Genomic DNA, 18490 nt, shown 5'->3' with positions numbered 1-18490 from the left:
TCCATGGCATACAAGATCAGCCAGTCACAGCTCCACACTGACCTCCTCTGTGTATGTCCACCCCCGACCTCTGCTCTGCCCAATATATATATAAAGTATGTCCACCCCGACCTCTGCTCTGCCCAATATATAACAAGTGTGTCCACCCCGACCTCTGCTCTGCCCAATATATAACAAGTATGTCCACCCGACCTCTGCTCTAACAATATATAACAAGTATGTCCACCCCGACCTCTGCTCTGCCCAATATATAACAAGTATGTCCACCCTGACCTCTGCTCTGCCCAAAATTTAACAAGTATGTCCACCCTGACCTCTGCTCTGCCCAATATATATAACAAGTATGACCACCTCGACCTCTGCTCTTCCCAAAATATAACAAGTATGTCCACCCGACCTCTGCTCTCCCAATATATAACAAGTATGTCCACCCCGACCTCTGCTCTCCCAATATATAACAAGTATGTCCACCCCGACCTCTGCTCTGCCCAATATATAACAAGTATGTCCACCCTGACCTCTGCTCTGTCCAATATATAACAAGTATGTCCACCCAACCTCTGCTCTCCCAATATATAACAAGTATGTCCACCCCGACCTCTGCTCTGCCCAATATATAACAAGTATGACCACCCCGACCTCTGCTCTGCCCAATATATAACAAGTATTCCCGCCCCAACCTCTGCTCTGTTCAATATATAACAAGTATGCCCACCCCAACCTCTGCTCTGCCCAATATACAACAAGTATGTCCACCCCGACCTCTGCTCTCCCAATATATAACAAGTATGTCCACCCCGACCTCTGCTCTGCCCAATATATAACAAGTATGTCCACTCAACCTCTGTTCTGCCCAATATATAACAAGTATGACAACCCCGACCTCTGCACTGCCCAATATATAACAAGTATGTCCACCCCGACCTCTGCTCTGCCCAATATATAACAACTATCACACAATTACCTCTTCTAGCCAGGTCTCCTCTCCGTGTCCTAATAATTTTATGCCTGACCTGTTTACATCATTTCCTGTCTTTGGCTCCACTATTACTTCCTGTCTGTGCGTTCCACCTGGGAGGTGTGATGTCGCCATCTTGTGTTAATTAGGCTAACTGCAGCATCTGTTTGTGGAATCACCTGAACTCAGCCATCCAGTGCTATGCTATTGTATTTTGTATTATTATTATTATTCTCTATAACTGCACAACCCCAACTACATCCTCATCGCCTCCCATTTTTATTACTGGCATTAGCATATGTATGCCTGTTGGGCATTGCCAGAATGTAGGATAGGTTACAGTGGGGGGATTAGTACAGACATTGGTATGATGGATTTGTTTGATTTTTCAATAAAACAATCAATTAAGAAAATTTGTTGCATTTAAAAGATTTGAAGAAAAAATAATACAGTATGTTTTGTGTAAAGTCATTGGGATCCACGTAATAAAGAAAGAAACCAGATACTTACCTAAGAAGAGGGAAGGCTCTGGGTCCTAATGAGCCTTCTTTCTCCGCTGTCGGTGCTCTTGGTGCAGCGCTGGCTCCCCCATTCAAATCCCTCGCTGGGGGGAACTTCGGAAGTCTTCAGGGGAGCCGAGTCCTCCCGAAGATAGGCGGCTCCACACTGCGCATGCGCTATAGAGGGCGTTCGCTCGTGCGCAGTATGGAGCGGCCCATTCTTCAGGAGTACTCAGGCTCCCGAAGACTTTCCGAAATCTCCTCCACTGGCAGAAGGAGCAGTATTTGACTAATTTAGCCAAAAACTGCTCCGGGGACGGCGCAGCACCGAGGGCACCTGGAGAGCAGACGGTTCATTAGGACCCAGAGCCTTCCCTCTCCTTAGGTAAGTATCTGGTTTCTTTCTTTATCAAGCACTTCCCAATAACTTTAAGGCAGAGAGCATTTTTTTTAATCATGTGCATTTTGCCACAAATACACGGACTGCTGCTCTGGTCATTGTAGACAGGGACAACTCGAGTAGCACATGTCATGTTTTTCCTTGGTTTTAAATAGCTTACCGCTCCTTCCCGCATCGCATGATATGCACTTTCTGAATTATAATGTATTTTGCTACATTCAAAACATCACAAACAATTATGGAAAATTGTTTTGTGTATTGTGACAAGTGTGCTCCCTGTCTGAGTCTCTAGAAGGGTGTAAGCTGGGGGGTCTGTAAGATGCACGGCCACTTGTGCTGCAGACAAATCATGACAAGTGTGCTCCCTGCCTGAGTCTCTAGAAGGGTGTAAGCTGGGGGGTGTCTGTAAGATGCACGGCCACTTGTGCTACAGACAAATCATGACAAGTGTGCTCCCTGTCTGAGTCTCTAGAAGGGTGTAAGCTGGGGGATGTTCTGTAAGATGCACGGCCACTTGTGCTGCAGATCAGGGCCGGGCCGAGGCATAGGCTGGAGAGGCTCCAGCCTCAGGGCGCAGTGTAGGAGGGGGCGCACAATTCATTCAGCTGTCATTCCTAATTGTGTATGAAGCAGAAAGAAATAAGAAAAGGGGATACATAGCAGTGACTGCAAGCCAGATAACTAGATATTAAGGTGTTGGGGAGGTTGTGGGCCCTGTGGCCCTCTTAGTCTAATAGCAATCCGTGTGTGACAGCTGAGGTGGGAGGGATGGAGGGGCGCACTTTGGTGTCTCAGCCTTGGGTGCTGGAGGACCTTGTCCCTGCTCTGCTGCAGATAAATCATGACAAGTGCGCTCCCTGCCTGAGTCTCTAGAAGGGTGTAAGCTGGGGGTGTCTGTAAGACGCACGGCCACTTGTGCTGCAGACAAATCATGACAAGTGTGCTCCCTGCCTGAGTCTCTAGAAGGGTGTAAGCTGGGGGGTGTTCTGTAAGATGCACGGCCACTTGTGCTGCAGACAAATCATGACAAGTGTGCTCCCTGCCTGAGTCTCTAGAAGGGTGTAAGCTGGGGGGTGTTCTGTAAGATGCACGGCCACTTGTGCTGCAGACAAATCATGACAAGTGTGCTCCCTGCCTGAGTCTCTAGAAGGGTGTAAGCTGGGGGGTGTTCTGTAAGATGCACGGCCACTTGTGCTGCAGACAAATCATGACAAGTGTGCTCCCTGCCTGAGTCTCTAGAAAGTAGTGTTGGGCGAACATCTAGATGTTCGGGTTCGGGCCGAACAGGCCGAACATGGCCGCGATGTTCGGGTGTTCGAGCCGAACTCCGAACATAATGGAAGTCAATGGGGACCCGAACTTTCGTGCTTTGTAAAGCCTCCTTACATGCTACATACCCCAAATTTACAAGGTATGTGCACCTTGGGAGTGGGTACAAGAGGAAAAAAAAATTAGCAAAAAGAGCTTAAAGTTTTTGAGAAAATCGATTTTAAAGTTTCAAAGGGAAAACTGTCTTTTAAATGCGGGAAATGTCTGTTTTCTTTGCACAGGTAACATGCTTTTTGTCGGCATGCAGACATAAATGTAATACAGATAAGAGGTTCCAGGAAAAGGGACCGGTAACGCTAACCCAGCAGCAGCACACGTGATGGAACAGGAGGAGGGTGGCGCAGGAGGAGAAGGCCACGCTTTGAGACACAACAACCCAGGCCTTGCATGAGGACAAGAAGCATGCGGATAGCAATTTGCATTTTGTCGCCATGCAGTCATAAATGTAATACAGATGAGAGGTTCAATAAACAGGGACCGGAAACGCTAACCCATCACAGATGTTCATTGTTCATGTTACTTGGTTGGGGTCCGGGAGTGTTGCGTAGTCGTTTCCAATCCAGGATTGATTCATTTTAATTTGAGTCAGACGGTCTGCATTTTCTGTGGAGAGGCGGATACGCCGATCTGTGACGATGCCTCCGGCAGCACTGAAACAGCGTTCCGACATAACGCTGGCTGCCGGGCAAGCCAGCACCTCTATTGCGTACATTGCCAGTTCGTGCCAGGTGTCTAGCTTCGATACCCAATAGTTGAAGGGTGCAGATGGATTGTTCAACACAGCTATGCCATCTGACATGTAGTCCTTGACCATCTTCTCCAGGCGATCGGTGTTGGAGGTGGATCTGCACGCTTGCTGTTCTGTGTGCTGCTGCATGGGTGTCAGAAAATTTTCCCACTCCAAGGACACTGCCGATACCATTCCCTTTTGGGCACTAGCTGCGGCTTGTGTTGTTTGCTGCCCTCCTGGTCGTCCTGGGTTTGCGGAAGTCAGTCTGTCGGCGTACAACTGGCTAGAGGAGGGGGAGGATGTCAATCTCCTCTCTAAAGTCTCCACAAGGGCCTGCTGGTATTCTTCCATTTTGACCTGTCTGACTCTTTCTTCAAGCAGTTTTGGAACATTGTGTTTGTACCGTGGATCCAGAAGGGTATAAACCTAGTAATTGGTGTTGTCCAGAATGCGCACAATGCGTGGGTCGCGTTCAATGCAGTCCTAGGCCGAAGAGGTCATAGCCTAGGGTCACAAAAACCTGTTTATTTGGGCAATTTCAATGGTAGTGATGCTGACGTACATAAATCTCAGCCATGGCCGTTAGCAACGTCTGAATTTCACGAAATGTCTCATGCAGGTAGAAGACATATTGTTAGACTTGGATTCCAAAGATGGGGTCCCTACATCTCTGCAAACCAGAGTTACAGGGGTGCAAAATTGGTAAAATCCCCCATAGGCTTTCATTGCCTCCCTATTTCACTTTCCAAAATCTCACACCTTTTCAAAGGGCAATTGCTCAGCAGTGGCAAATTTTCTAGCATTGTAGGGACCGTTAGGGGGAACATGACTGGTGAGTTTCGGGCCCCTAGGCCAAAGAGGTCATAGCCTAGGGTCACAAAAACCTGTTTATTTGGGCTATTTCAATGCTAGTGATGCTGACATACATAAATCTCAGCCATGGCCGTTAGCAACGTCTGAATCTCACGAAATGTCTCATGCAGGTAGAAGACATATTGTTAGACTTGGATTCCAAAGATGGGGTCCCTACATCTCTGCAAACCAGAGTTACAAGGGTGCAAAATTGGTAAAATCCCCCATAGGCTTTCATTGGGCCTACTATTTACCGTTCCAAAATCTCACACCATTTCAAAGGGCAATAGCTCAGCAGTGGCAAAACTCACCAGTCATGATCCCCCTAAGAGTCCCTACAATGCTAGAAAATTTGGTACTGCTGAGCCATTGCCCTTTGAAAAGATGTGAGATTTTGGAAAGTGAAATAGGGAGGCAATTAAAGCCTATGGGGGATTTTACCAATTTTGCACCCCTGTAACTCTGGTTTGCAGAGATGTAGGGACCCCATTTTTGGAATCTAAGTCTAACAATATGTCTTCTACCTGCATGAGACATTTCGTGAAATTCAGACGTTGCTAACGGCCATGGCTGAGATTTATGTACGTCAGCATCACTAGCATTGAAATAGCCCAAATAAACAGGTTTTTGTGCCCCTAGGCTATGACCTCTTCGGCCTAGGGGCCCGAAACTCACCAGTCATGTTCCCCCTAAGGGTCCCTACAATGCTAGAAAATTTGCCACTGCTGAGCAATTGCCCTTTGAAAAGATGTGAGATTTTGGAAAGTGAAATAGGGAGGCAATGAAAGCCTATGGGGGATTTTACCAATTTTGCACCCCTGTAACTCTGGTTTGCAGAGATGTAGGGACCCCATCTTTGGAATCTAAGTCTAACAATATGTCTTCTACCTGCATGAGACATTTCGTGAAATTCAGACGTTGCTAACGGCCATGGCTGAGATTTATGTACGTCAGCATCACTAGCATTGAAATAGCCCAAATAAACAGGTTTTTGTGACCCTAGGCTATGACCTCTTCGGCCTAGGGGTCCGAAACTCACCAGTTATAATCCCCCTAACAGTTCCTACAATGCTAGAAAATTTGCCACTGCTGAGCAATTGCCCTTTGAAAAGATGTGAGATTTTGGAACTGTAAATAGGAGGCCCAATGAAAGCCTATGGGGGATTTTACCAAATTTGGAGCCCTGTAACTCTGGTTTGCAGAGATGTAGAGACCCCATCTTTGGAATCCAAGTCTAACAATATGTCTTCTACCTGCATGAGACATTTCGTGAGATTCAGACGTTGCTAACGGCCATTGCTGCGATTTATGTACGTCAGACTCGCCACCATTGAAATAGCCCAAATAAACAGGTTTTTGTGACCCTAGGCTATGACCTCTTCGGCCTAGGGGCCCGAAACTCACCAGTCATGTTCCCCCTAACGGTCCCTACAATGCTAGAAAATTTGCCACTGCTGAGCAATTGCCCTTTGAAAAGATGTGAGATTTTGGAAAGTGAAATAGGGAGGCAATGAAAGCCTATGGGGGATTTTACCAATTTTGCACCCCTGTAACTCTGGTTTGCAGAGATGTAGGGACCCCATCTTTGGAATCCAAGTCTAACAATATGTCTTCTACCTGCATGAGACATTTCGTGAAATTCAGACGTTGCTAACGGCCATGGCTGAGATTTATGTACGTCAGCATCACTACCATTGAAATTGCCCAAATAAACAGGTTTTTGTGCCCCTAGGCTATGACCTCTTTGGCCTAGGGGCCCGAAACTCACCAGTCATGTTCCCCCTAACGGTCCCTACAATGCTAGAAAATTTGCCACTGCTGAGCAATTGCCCTTTGAAAAGATGTGAGATTTTGGAAAGTGAAATAGGGAGGCAATGAAAGCCTATGGGGGATTTTACCAATTTTGCACCCCTGTAACTCTGGTTTGCAGAGATGTAGGGACCCCATCTTTGGAATCCAAGTCTAACAATATGTCTTCTACCTGCATGAAACATTTCGTGAAATTCAGACGTTGCTAACGGCCATGGCTGAGATTTATGTACGTCAGCATCACTAGCATTGAAATAGCCCAAATAAACAGGTTTTTGTGACCCTAGGCTATGACCTCTTCGGCCTAGGGGTCCGAAACTCACCAGTTATAATCCCCCTAACAGTTCCTACAATGCTAGAAAATTTGCCACTGCTGAGCAATTGCCCTTTGAAAAGATGTGAGATTTTGGAACTGTAAATAGGAGGCCCAATGAAAGCCTATGGGAGATTTTACCAAATTTGGAGCCCTGTAACTCTGGTTTGCAGAGATGTAGGGAACCCATCTTTGGAGCCCAAGTCTAACAATATGTCTTCTACCTGCATGAGACATTTCGTGAGATTCAGACGTTGCTAACGGCCATTGCTGCGATTTATGTACGTCAGACTTGCCACCATTGAAATTGCCCAAATAAACAGGTTTTTGTGACCCTAGGCTATGACCTCTTCGGCCTAGGACTGCATTGAACGCGACCCATGCATTGTGCGCATTCTGGACAACACCAATTACTGTTTATTGTTTATTGAACCTCTCATCTGTATTACATTTATGACTGCATGGCGACAAAATGCAAATTGCTATCCGCACACTTCTTGTCCTCATGCAAGGCCTGGGTTGTTGTGTCTCAAAGCGTGGCCTTCTCCTCCTGCGCCGCCCTCCTCCTGTTCCATCACGTGTGCTGCTGCTGGGTTAGCGTTACCGGTCCCTTTTCCTGGAACCTCTTATCTGTATTACATTTATGACTGCATGCCGACAAAAAGCATGTTACCTGTGCAAAGAAAACAGACATTTCCCGCATTTAAAAGACAGTTTTCCCTTTGAAACAACTTTAAAATCGATTTTCTCAAAAACTATAAGCTCTTTTTGCTAATTTTTTTTTTCCTCTTGTACCCACTCCCAAGGTGCACATACCCTGTAAATTTGGGGTATGTAGCATGTAAGGAGGCTTTACAAAGCATGAAAGTTCGGGTCCCCATTGACTTCCATTATGTTCGGAGTTCGGCTCGAATACCCGAACATCGCGACCATGTTCGGCCCGAACCCGAACATCTAGATGTTCGCCCAACACTACACGTGACCCGTTCGGCCAATCACAGCGCTAGCCGAACGTTCGGGGAACGTTCGGCCATGCGCTCTTAGTTCGGCCATATGGCCGAACAGTTTGGCCGAACACCATCAGATGTTCGGCCGAACTCGAACATCACCCGAACAGGGTGATGTTCTGCAGAATTCGAACAGTGGCGAACACTGTTCGCCCAACACTACTAGAAAGGTGTAAGCTGGGGGGTGTTCTGTAAGACGCATGGCCACTTGTGCTGCAGACAAATCATGACAAGTGTGCTCCCTGCCTGAGTCTCTAGAAGGGTGTAAGCTGGGGGGTGTTCTGTAAGATGCACAGCCACTTGTGCTGCAGACAAATCATGACAAGTGTGCTCCCTGCCTGAGACTCTAGAAGGGTGTTGTAACGATTGTGGAACTTTCTCCGTGATCAGCGCACAACGTGTGCGCTGACACGGCGGAAATCCTCCACAAGCGTGTAATTGCAGGCACCCAGCAAAAGGTGCTACGCACCTGTAGAGGGAAATTCCTGTCGGCAGATGGCGCTGGGGAGTGCAGAGGAACCAATCCTCTGTACCTCCACAAATGCCAGACAGGAATTGTACGAAGCGCAGAACGCAATCGCAAGAGAAGCGATTGCGAATGAGAACGAGCAAAGGGACAGGTTGTATGTGTGTGCGCCAATCTAGTCGCCACCCCGCGACCGCGCACACACAACAGCAGATACGAAACAGGAACGCGATCGCGAGAGGTGCGATCGCCAGAAGTGACACAAGGCTACAGCAAGGCAGAGCACGAGAGTAGCAAAGGCACAGCAAATCATACAATGAGGAGATACGGAAAACAACAAACGCTAACTGAACGCGTACCCCGCACTCATTCGCAACAGTGCACGCGTTCGTGCGCGGTCCCCACGTGATAAGCACAACAGGGACAAGCACGCCTAACTAACCAACGACAAACAAACGTAAAACAGAGGACGCAAGCGCTTGCTTAACGGTTACCTCACCGAGCCTCCAGCAAGCGCTTGTAGCAGACAAGACAGACACACGAAAACAGGAACAAGCGAGAGACAGGATCCACAGCACTAGCGCAGGATGCCAGTGTGATCCAGAGAGGCAGAACAGAAGGATCCACGGCACTAGCGAACGGCGAGTGCGATCCCGGTAGACAGAACAGAAGGATCCACAGCGCCAGCGAAAAGTGGCTAGCGCGATCCCAGGAGACAGAACAGAAGGATCCACAGCGCTAGCGAAAAGTGGCTAGCGCGATCCCAGGAGACAGAACAGAAGGATCCACAGCGCTAGCGAAAAGTGGCTAGCGCGATCCCAGGAGACAGAACAGAAGGGCCTACCAGTAGCAACCACTGCTCTGGTTAGCACCCCACAGACAGACAGAACAGAAGAGATAGCTGGTAGCAACCGCTGCACCAGCTATACTCCAAGAACAGAAATCAGAACCATTTCCTGTCGACCACCTTTGGGACAAGACAATGGCATCGGATAAACAAACAGATAAACAATCCTAACTGCACAAGGGAATCCGCCTAGCACAGTTTCCAGGAATTACTCTAAGCTGATCTTCAAACAAAGAGCATGGCTGACACTCTACAGAGTGTTTCACAGGAAGACTCCATTATGGCCAGCAAAGCATTGTGGGACACACATAGTACTTATAGTACACGCCTCCAATGAATGTGGCCAGGCAATTTGCATGACAACGTATGCAAATTCCTCAGCAAGCACAAGCTGCAAAACTGACAGAAGGACTCCTTTCCAGAGTCCTGCAGCATGAAAACCTACACAATGGTCAAAAGGCTGCCTGTCTGCACAGGCAGCTGAGCAAATCATCACAGGTGTAAGCTGGGGGGTGTTCTGTAAGACGCACGGCCACTTGTGCTGCAGACAAATCATGACAAGTGTGCTCCCTGCCTGAGTCTCTAGAAGGGTGTAAGCTGGGGGGTGTTCTGTAAGACGCACGGCCACTTGTGCTGCAGACAAATCATGACAAGTGTGCTCCCTGCCTGTGTCTCTAGAAGGGTGTAAGCTGGGGGGTGTTCTGTAAGACGCACGGCCACTTGTGCTGCAGACAAATCATGACAAGTGTGCTCGCTGCCTGAGTCTCTAGAAAGGTGTAAGCTGGGGTGTTCTGTAAGACGCACGGCCACTTGTGCTGCAGACAAATCATGGCAAGTGTGCTCCCTGCCTGAGTCTCTAGAAGGGTGTAAGCTGGGGGGAGTTCTGTAAGACACACGGCCACTTGTGCTGCAGACAAATCATGGCAAGTGTGCTCCCTGCCTGAGTCTCTAGAAAGGTGTAAGCTGGGGGGTGTTCTGTAAGATGCACGGCCACTTGTGCTGCAGACAAATCATGACAAGTGTGCCCCCTGCCTGAGTCTCTAGAAGGGTGTAAGCTGGGGGGTGTTCTGTAAGACGCACGGCCACTTGTGCTGCAGACAAATCATGGCAAGTGTGCTCCCTGCCTGAGTCTCTAGAAGGGTGTAAGCTGGGGAGGTTCTGTAAGATGCACGGCCACTTGTGCTGCAGACAAATCATGACAAGCGTGCTCCCTACCTGAGTCTCTAGAAGGGTGTAAGCTGGGGGTGTTCTGTAAGACGCACGGCCACTTGTGCTGCAGACAAATCATGACAAGTGTGCCCCCTGCCTGAGTCTCTAGAAGGGTGTAAGCTGGGGGGTGTTCTGTAAGATGCACGGCCACTTGTGCTGCAGACAAATCATGACAAGTGCGCTCCCTGCCTGAGTCTCTAGAAGGGTGTAAGCTGGGGGGTGTTCTGTAAGATGCACGGCCACTTGTGTTGCAGACAAATCATGACAAGTGCGCTCCCTGCCTGAGTCTCTAGAAAGGTGTAAGCTGGGGGGTGTTCTGCAAGATGCACGGCCACTTGTACTGCAGACAAATCATGACAAGTGTGCTCCCTGCCTGAGTCTCTAGAAGGGTGTAAGCTGGGGGGTGTTCTGTAAGATGCACGGCCACTTGTGCTGCAGACAAATCATGACAAGTGTGATTCCTGCCTGAGTCTCTAGAAGGGTGTAAGCTGGGGAGTGTTCTGTAAGATGCACGGCCACTTGTGCTGCAGACAAATCATGACAAGTGTGCTCCCTACCTGAGTCTCTAGAAGGGTGTAAGCTGGGGGTGTTCTATAAGATGCACGGCCACTTGTGCTGCAGACCAATCATGACAAGTGTGCTCCCTACCTGAGTCTCTAGAAGGGTGTAAGCTGGGGGGTGTTCTGTAAGACGCACGGCCACTTGTGCTGCAGACAAATCATGACAAGTGTGCTCCCTGCCTGAGTCTCTAGAAGGGTGTAAGCTGGGGGTGTTCTGTAAGATGCACGGCCACTTGTGCTGCAGACAAATCATGACAAGTGTGCTCCCTGCCTGAGTCTCTAGAAGGGTGTAAGCTGGGGGTGTTCTGTAAGACGCATGGCCACTTGTGCTGCAGACAAATCATGACAAGTGTGCTCCCTGCCTGAGTCTCTAGAAGGGTGTAAGCTGGGGGGTGATCTGTAAGATGCATGGCCACTTGTGCTGCAGACAAATCATGACAAGTGTGCTCTCTGCCTGAGTCTCTAGAAGGGTGTAAGCTGGGGGTGTTCTGTAAGATGCACGGCCACTTGTGCTGCAGTCAAATCATGACAAGTGTGCCCCCTGCCTGAGTCTCTAGAAGGGTGTAAGCTGGGGGTGTTCTGTAAGATGCACGGCCACTTGTGCTGCAGTCAAATCATGACAAGTGTGCTCCCTGCCTGAGTCTCTAGAAGGGTGTAAGCTGGGGGGTGTTCTGTAAGATGCACGGCCACTTGTGCTGCAGACACATCATGACAAGTGTGCTCCCTGCCTGAGTCTCTAGAAAGGTGTAAGCTGGGCGTGTCTGTAAGATGCACGGCCACTTGTGCTGCAGACAAATCATGACAAGTGTGCTCCCTGCCTGAGTCTCTAGAAGGGTGTAAACTGGGGGAATGTCTGTAAGATGCACGGCCACTTGTGCTGCAGACAAATCATGACAAGTGTTCTCCCTGCCTGAGTCTCTAGAAGGGTGTAAGCTGGGGGGTGTTCTGTAAGATGCACGGCCACTTGTACTGCAGACAAATCATGACAAGTTTGCCCCCTGCCTGAGTCTCTAGAAGGGTGTAAGCTGGGGAGTGTCTGTAAGATGCATGGCCACTTGTGCTGCAGACAAATCATGACAAGTGTGCCCCCTGCCTGAGTCTCTAGAAGGGTGTAAGCTGGGGAGTGTTCTGTAAGACGCACAGCCACTTGTACTGCAGACAAATCATGACAAGTGTGCCCCCTGCCTGAGTCTCTAGAAGGGTGTAAGTTGGGGGGTGTTCTGTAAGACATACAGCCACTTGTACTGCAGACAAATCATGACAAGTGTGCTCCCTGCCTGAGTCTCTAGAAGGGTGTAAGCTGGGGGAGTGTTCTGTAAGACGCACAGCCACTTGTGCTGCAGACAAATCATGGCAAGTGTGCTCCCTGCCTGAGTCTCTAGAAGGGTGTAAGCTGGGGAGTGTTCTGTAAGATGCATGGCCACTTGTGCTGCAGACAAATCATGACAAGTGTGCTCCCTGCCTGAGTCTCTAGAAGGGTGTAAGCTGGGGGGTGTTCTGTAAGATGCACGGCCACTTGTGCTGCAGACAAATCATGACAAGTGTGCTCCCTGCCTTAGTCTCTAGAAGGGTGTAAGCTGGGGAGTGTTCTGTAAGATGCACGGCCACTTGTGCTGCAGACAAATCATGACAAGTGTGCTCCCTGCCTGAGTCTCTAGAAGGGTGTAAGCTGGGGAGTGTTCTGTAAGATGCATGGCCACTTGTGCTGCAGACAAATCATGACAAGTGTGCTCCCTGCCTGAGTCTCTAGAAGGGTGTAAGCTGGGGGGTGTTCTGTAAGACGCACAGCCACTTGTGCTGCAGACAAATCATGGCAAGTGTGCTCCCTGCCTGAGTCTCTAGAAGGGTGTAAGCTGGGGGTGTTCTGTAAGATGCACGGCCACTTGTGCTGCAGTCAAATCATGACAAGTGTGCCCCCTGCCTGAGTCTCTAGAAGGGTGTAAGCTGGGGGTGTTCTGTAAGATGCACGGCCACTTGTGCTGCAGACACATCATGATAAGTGTGCTCCCTGCCTGAGTCTCTAGAAAGGTGTAAGCTGGGGGTGTCTGTAAGATGCACGGCCACTTGTGCTGCAGACAAATCATGACAAGTTTGCCCCCTGCCTGAGTCTCTAGAAGGGTGTAAGCTGGGGAGTGTCTGTAAGACGCACGACCACTTGTGCTGCAGACAAATCATGACAAGTGTGCTCCCTGCCTGAGTCTCTAGAAGGGTGTAAGCTGGGGGGTGTTCTGTAAGGTGCACGGCCACTTGTACTGCAGACAAATCATGACAAGTTTGCCCCCTGCCTGAGTCTCTAGAAGGGTGTAAGCTGGGGAGTGTCTGTAAGATGCATGGCCACTTGTGCTGCAGACAAATCATGACAAGTGTGCTCCCTGCCTGAGTCTCTAGAAGGGTGTAAGCTGGGGAGTGTTCTGTAAGATGCACGGCCACTTGTACTGCAGACAAATCATGACAAGTGTGCCCCCTGCCTGAGTCTCTAGAAGGGTGTAAGCTGGGGGTGTTCTGTAAGATGCACGGCCACTTGTGCTGCAGACAAATCATGACAAGTGTGCTTCCTGCCTGAGTCTCTAGAAGGGTGTAAGCTGGGGGTGTTCTGTAAGATGCACGGCCACTTGTGCTGCAGACAAATCATGACAAGTATGCCCCCTGCCTGAGTCTCTAGAAGGGTGTAAGCTGGGGGTGTTCTGTAAGACGCACAGCCACTTGTGCTGCAGACAAATCATGACAAGTGTGCTCCCTGCCTGAGTCTCTAGAAGGGTGTAAGCTGGGGGAGTGTTCTGTAAGACGCACAGCCACTTGTACTGCAGACAAATCATGACAAGTGTGCTCCCTGCCTGAGTCTCTAGAAGGGTGTAAGCTGGGGGAGTGTTCTGTAAGACGCACAGCCACTTGTACTGCAGACAAATCATGACAAGTGTGCTCCCTGCCTGAGTCTCTAGAAGGGTGTAAGCTGGGGGAGTGTTCTGTAAGACGCACAGCCACTTGTGCTGCAGACAAATCATGACAAGTGTGCTCCCTGCCTGAGTCTCTAGAAGGGTGTAAGCTGGGGAGTGTTCTGTAAGATGCATGGCCACTTGTGCTGCAGACAAATCATGACAAGTGTGCTCCCTGCCTGAGTCTCTAGAAGGGTGTAAGCTGGGGGGTGCCTGTAAGATGCACGGCCACTTGTGCTGCAGACAAATCATGACAAGTGTGCTCCCTGCCTGAGTCTCTAGAAGGGTGTAAGCTGGGGGGGGGGGGTCTGTAAGATGCATGGCCACTTGTGCTGCAGACAAATCATGACAAGTGTGCTCCCTGCCTGAGTCTCTAGAAGGGTGTAAGCTGGGGAGTGTTCTGTAAGATGCATGGCCACTTGTGCTGCAGACAAATCATGACAAGTGTGCCCCCTGCCTGAGTCTCTAGAAGGGTGTAAGCTGGGGGGTGGTTCTGTAAGATGCACGGCCACTTGTGCTGCAGACAAATCATGGCAAGTGTGCTCCCTGCCTGAGTCTCTAGAAGGGTGTAAGCTGGGGGAGTGTTCTGTAAGACGCATGGCCGCTTGTGCTGCAGACAAATCATGGCAAGTGTGCTCCCTGCCTGAGTCTCTAGAAGGGTGTAAGCTGGGGGGGGGGTTCTGTAAGATACACGGCCACTTGTGCTGCAGACAAATCATGGCAAGTGTGTTCCCTGCCTGAGTCTCTAGAAGGGTGTAAGCTGGGGGTGTTCTGTAAGACGCACAGCCACTTGTGCTGCAGACAAATCATGACAAGTGTGCCCCCTGCCTGAGTCTCTAGAAGGGTGTAAGCTGGGGGGTGGTTCTGTAAGATGCACAGCCACTTGTGCTGCAGACAAATCATGGCAAGTGTGCTCCCTGCCTGAGTCTCTAGAAGGGTGTAAGCTGGGGGTGTTCTGTAAGATGCACGGCCACTTGTGCTGCAGTCAAATCATGACAAGTGTGCCCCCTGCCTGAGTCTCTAGAAGGGTGTAAGCTGGGGGTGTTCTGTAAGATGCACGGCCACTTGTGCTGCAGACACATCATGATAAGTGTGCTCCCTGCCTGAGTCTCTAGAAGGGTGTAAGCTGGGGGTGTTCTGTAAGATGCACGGCCACTTGTGCTGCAGACACATCATGATAAGTGTGCTCCCTGCCTGAGTCTCTAGAAAGGTGTAAGCTGGGGGTGTCTGTAAGATGCACGGCCACTTGTGCTGCAGACAAATCATGACAAGTGTGCCCCCTGCCTGAGTCTCTAGAAGGGTGTAAGCTGAGGGGTGTTCTGTAAGATGCACGGCCACTTGTACTGCAGACAAATCATGACAAGTTTGCCCCCTGCCTGAGTCTCTAGAAGGGTGTAAGCTGGGGAGTGTCTGTAAGATGCACGGCCACTTGTGCTGCAGACAGATCATGACAAGTGCGCTCCCTGCCTGAGTCTCTAGAAGGGTGTAAGCTGGGGGGTGTACTGTAAGATGCACGGCCACTTGTACTGCAGACAAATCATGACAAGTTTGCCCCCTGCCTGAGTCTCTAGAAGGGTGTAAGCTGGGGAGTGTCTGTAAGACGCACGGCCACTTGTGCTGCAGACAAATCATGACAAGTGTGCCCCCTGCCTGAGTCTCTAGAAGGGTGTAAGCTGGGGGGTGTTCTGTAAGATGCACGGCCACTTGTGCTGCAGACAAATCATGACAAGTGTGCTCCCTGCCTGAGTCTCTAGAAGGGTGTAAGCTGGGGGTGTTCTGTAAGATGCACGGCCACTTGTGCTGCAGACAAATCATGACAAGTGTGCTCCCTGCCTGAGTCTCTAGAAGGGTGTAAGCTGGGGGAGTGTTCTGTAAGACGCACAGCCACTTGTACTGCAGACAAATCATGACAAGTGTGCTCCCTGCCTGAGTCTCTAGAAGGGTGTAAGCTGGGGGAGTGTTCTGTAAGACGCACAGCCACTTGTACTGCAGACAAATCATGACAAGTGTGCTCCCTGCCTGAGTCTCTAGAAGGGTGTAAGCTGGGGGAGTGTTCTGTAAGACGCACAGCCACTTGTGCTGCAGACAAATCATGGCAAGTGTGCTCCCTGCCTGAGTCTCTAGAAGGGTGTAAGCTGGGGGGGTGTTCTGTAAGACGCACGGCCACTTGTGCTGCAGACAAATCATGACAAGTGTGCCCTCTGCCTGAGTCTCTAGAAGGGTGTAAGCTGGGGGTGTTCTGTAAGATGCACGGCCACTTGTGCTGCAGACAAATCATAACAAGTGTGCCCCCTGCCTGAGTCTCTAGAAGGGTGTAAGCTGGGGGTGTTCTGTAAGATGCACGGCCACTTGTGCTGCAGACAAATCATGACAAGTGTTCTCCCTGCCTGAGTCTCTAGAAGGGTGTAAGCTGGGGGGTGTTCTGTAAGATGCATGGCCACTTGTGCTGCAGACAAATCATGGCAAGTGTGCTCCCTGCCTGAGTCTCTAGAAGGGTGTAAGCTGGGGGTGTTCTGTAAGATGCACGGCCACTTGTGCTGCAGACAAATCATGACAAGTGGGCTCCCTGCCTGAGTCTCTAGAAGGGTGTAAGCTGGTGGGTGTTCTGTAAGACGCACGGCCACTTGTGCTGCAGACAAATCATGACAAGTGGGCTCCCTGCCTGAGTCTCTAGAAGGGTGTAAGCTGGGGGGTGTTCTGTAAGATGCATGGCCACTTGTGCTGCAGACAAATCATGACAAGTGTGCCCCCTGCCTGAGTCTCTAGAAGGGTGTAAGCTGGGGGGTGTTCTGTAAGACGCACGGCCACTTGTGCTGCAGACAAATCATGACAAGTGTGCCCCCTGCCTGAGTCTCTAGAAGGGTGTAAGCTGGGGGGTGTTCTGTAAGACGCACGGCCACTTGTACTGCAGACAAATCATGACAACTGTACTCCCTGCCTGAGTCTCTAGAAGGGTGTAAGCTGGGGGGGGGGGGGGGTCTGTAAGACACACGGCCACTTGTACTGCAGACAAATCATGACAAGTTTGCCCCCTGCCTGAGTCTCTAGAAGGGTGTAAGCTGGGGAGTGTCTGTAAGATGCATGGCCACTTGTGCTGCAGACAAATCATGACAAGTGTGCCCCCTGCCTGAGTCTCTAGAAGGGTGTAAGCTGGGGGTGTTCTGTAAGATGCACGGCCACTTGTGCTGCAGACAAATCATGACAAGTGTGCTCCCTGCCTGAGTCTCTAGAAGGGTGTAAGCTGGGGGAGTGTTCTGTAAGACGCACAGCCACTTGTACTGCAGACAAATCATGACAAGTGTGCTCCCTGCCTGAGTCTCTAGAAGGGTGTAAGCTGGGGGAGTGTTCTGTAAGACGCACAGCCACTTGTACTGCAGACAAATCATGACAAGTGTGCTCCCTGCCTGAGTCTCTAGAAGGGTGTAAGCTGGGGGAGTGTTCTGTAAGACACACGGCCACTTGTGCTGCAGACAAATCATGACAAGTGTGCTCCCTGCCTGAGTCTCTAGAAGGGTGTAAGCTGGGGGGGGGGGGGGGTCTGTAAGATGCACGGCCACTTGTGCTGCAGACAAATCATGACAAGTGTGCTCCCTGCCTGAGTCTCTAGAAGGGTGTAAGCTGGGGAGTGTTCTGTAAGATGCACAGCCACTTGTGCTGCAGACAAATCATGACAAGTGTGCTCCCTGCCTGAGTCTCTAGAAGGGTGTAAGCTGGGGGTGTCTGTAAGATGCACGGCCACTTGTGCTGCAGACAAATCATGACAAGTGTGCTCCCTGCCTGAGTCTCTAGAAGGGTGTAAGCTGGGGGGTGTTCTGTAAGATGCACGGCTACTTGTGCTGCAGACAAAACATGACAACTGTACTCCCTGCCTGAGTCTCTAGAAGGGTGTAAGCTGGGGGGGGGGGGGGGTCTGTAAGACACACGGCCACTTGTACTGCAGACAAATTATGACAAGTTTGCCCCCTGCCTGAGTCTCTAGAAGGGTGTAAGCTGGGGAGTGTCTGTAAGATGCATGGCCACTTGTGCTGCAGACAAATCATGACAAGTGTGCCCCCTGCCTGAGTCTCTAGAAGGGTGTAAGCTGGGGGTGTTCTGTAAGATGCACGGCCACTTGTGCTGCAGACAAATCATGACAAGTGTGCTCCCTGCCTGAGTCTCTAGAAGGGTGTAAGCTGGGGGAGTGTTCTGTAAGACGCACAGCCACTGGTACTGCAGACAAATCATGACAAGTGTGCTACCTGCCTGAGTCTGTAGAAGGGTGTAAGCTGGGGGGTGTTCTGTAAGACACACGGCCACTTGTACTGCAGACAAATCATGACAAGTGTGCTCCCTGCCTGAGTCTCTAGAAGGGTGTAAGCTGGGGGGTGTTCTGTAAGACGCACGGCCACTTGTACTGCAGACAAATCAGGACAAGTGTGCTCCCTGCCTGAGTCTCTAGAAGGGTGTAAGCTGGGGGGTGCCTGTAAGATGCACGGCCACTTGTACTGCAGACAAATCATGACAAGTGTGCTCCCTGCCTGAGTCTCTAGAAGGGTGTAAGCTGGGGGGGGGGGGGGGGTCTGTAAGATGCACGGCCA

General features: G+C 50.3%; 1 protein-coding gene across 1 annotated transcript in view; it reads right to left on the bottom strand.

Moving 5' to 3' along the window:
* The window catches only part of LOC137537203 (uncharacterized), a 128033-nt gene extending 127015 nt beyond the window's left edge, over positions 1–1018 (bottom strand). Inside the window, exon 1 of the mRNA XM_068259310.1 lies at positions 965–1018. The gene's annotated coding sequence lies outside the window, so the exon portion shown is untranslated. The remainder of the gene's footprint in view (positions 1–964) is intronic.
* Between the last annotated feature and the right edge of the window lie 17472 nt (positions 1019–18490).

This window comes from Hyperolius riggenbachi, chromosome 10, assembly GCF_040937935.1.
Source record: "Hyperolius riggenbachi isolate aHypRig1 chromosome 10, aHypRig1.pri, whole genome shotgun sequence".
NCBI lineage: Eukaryota > Metazoa > Chordata > Amphibia > Anura > Hyperoliidae > Hyperolius > Hyperolius riggenbachi.
This window is presented reverse-complemented; position numbering and strand designations above follow the sequence as displayed.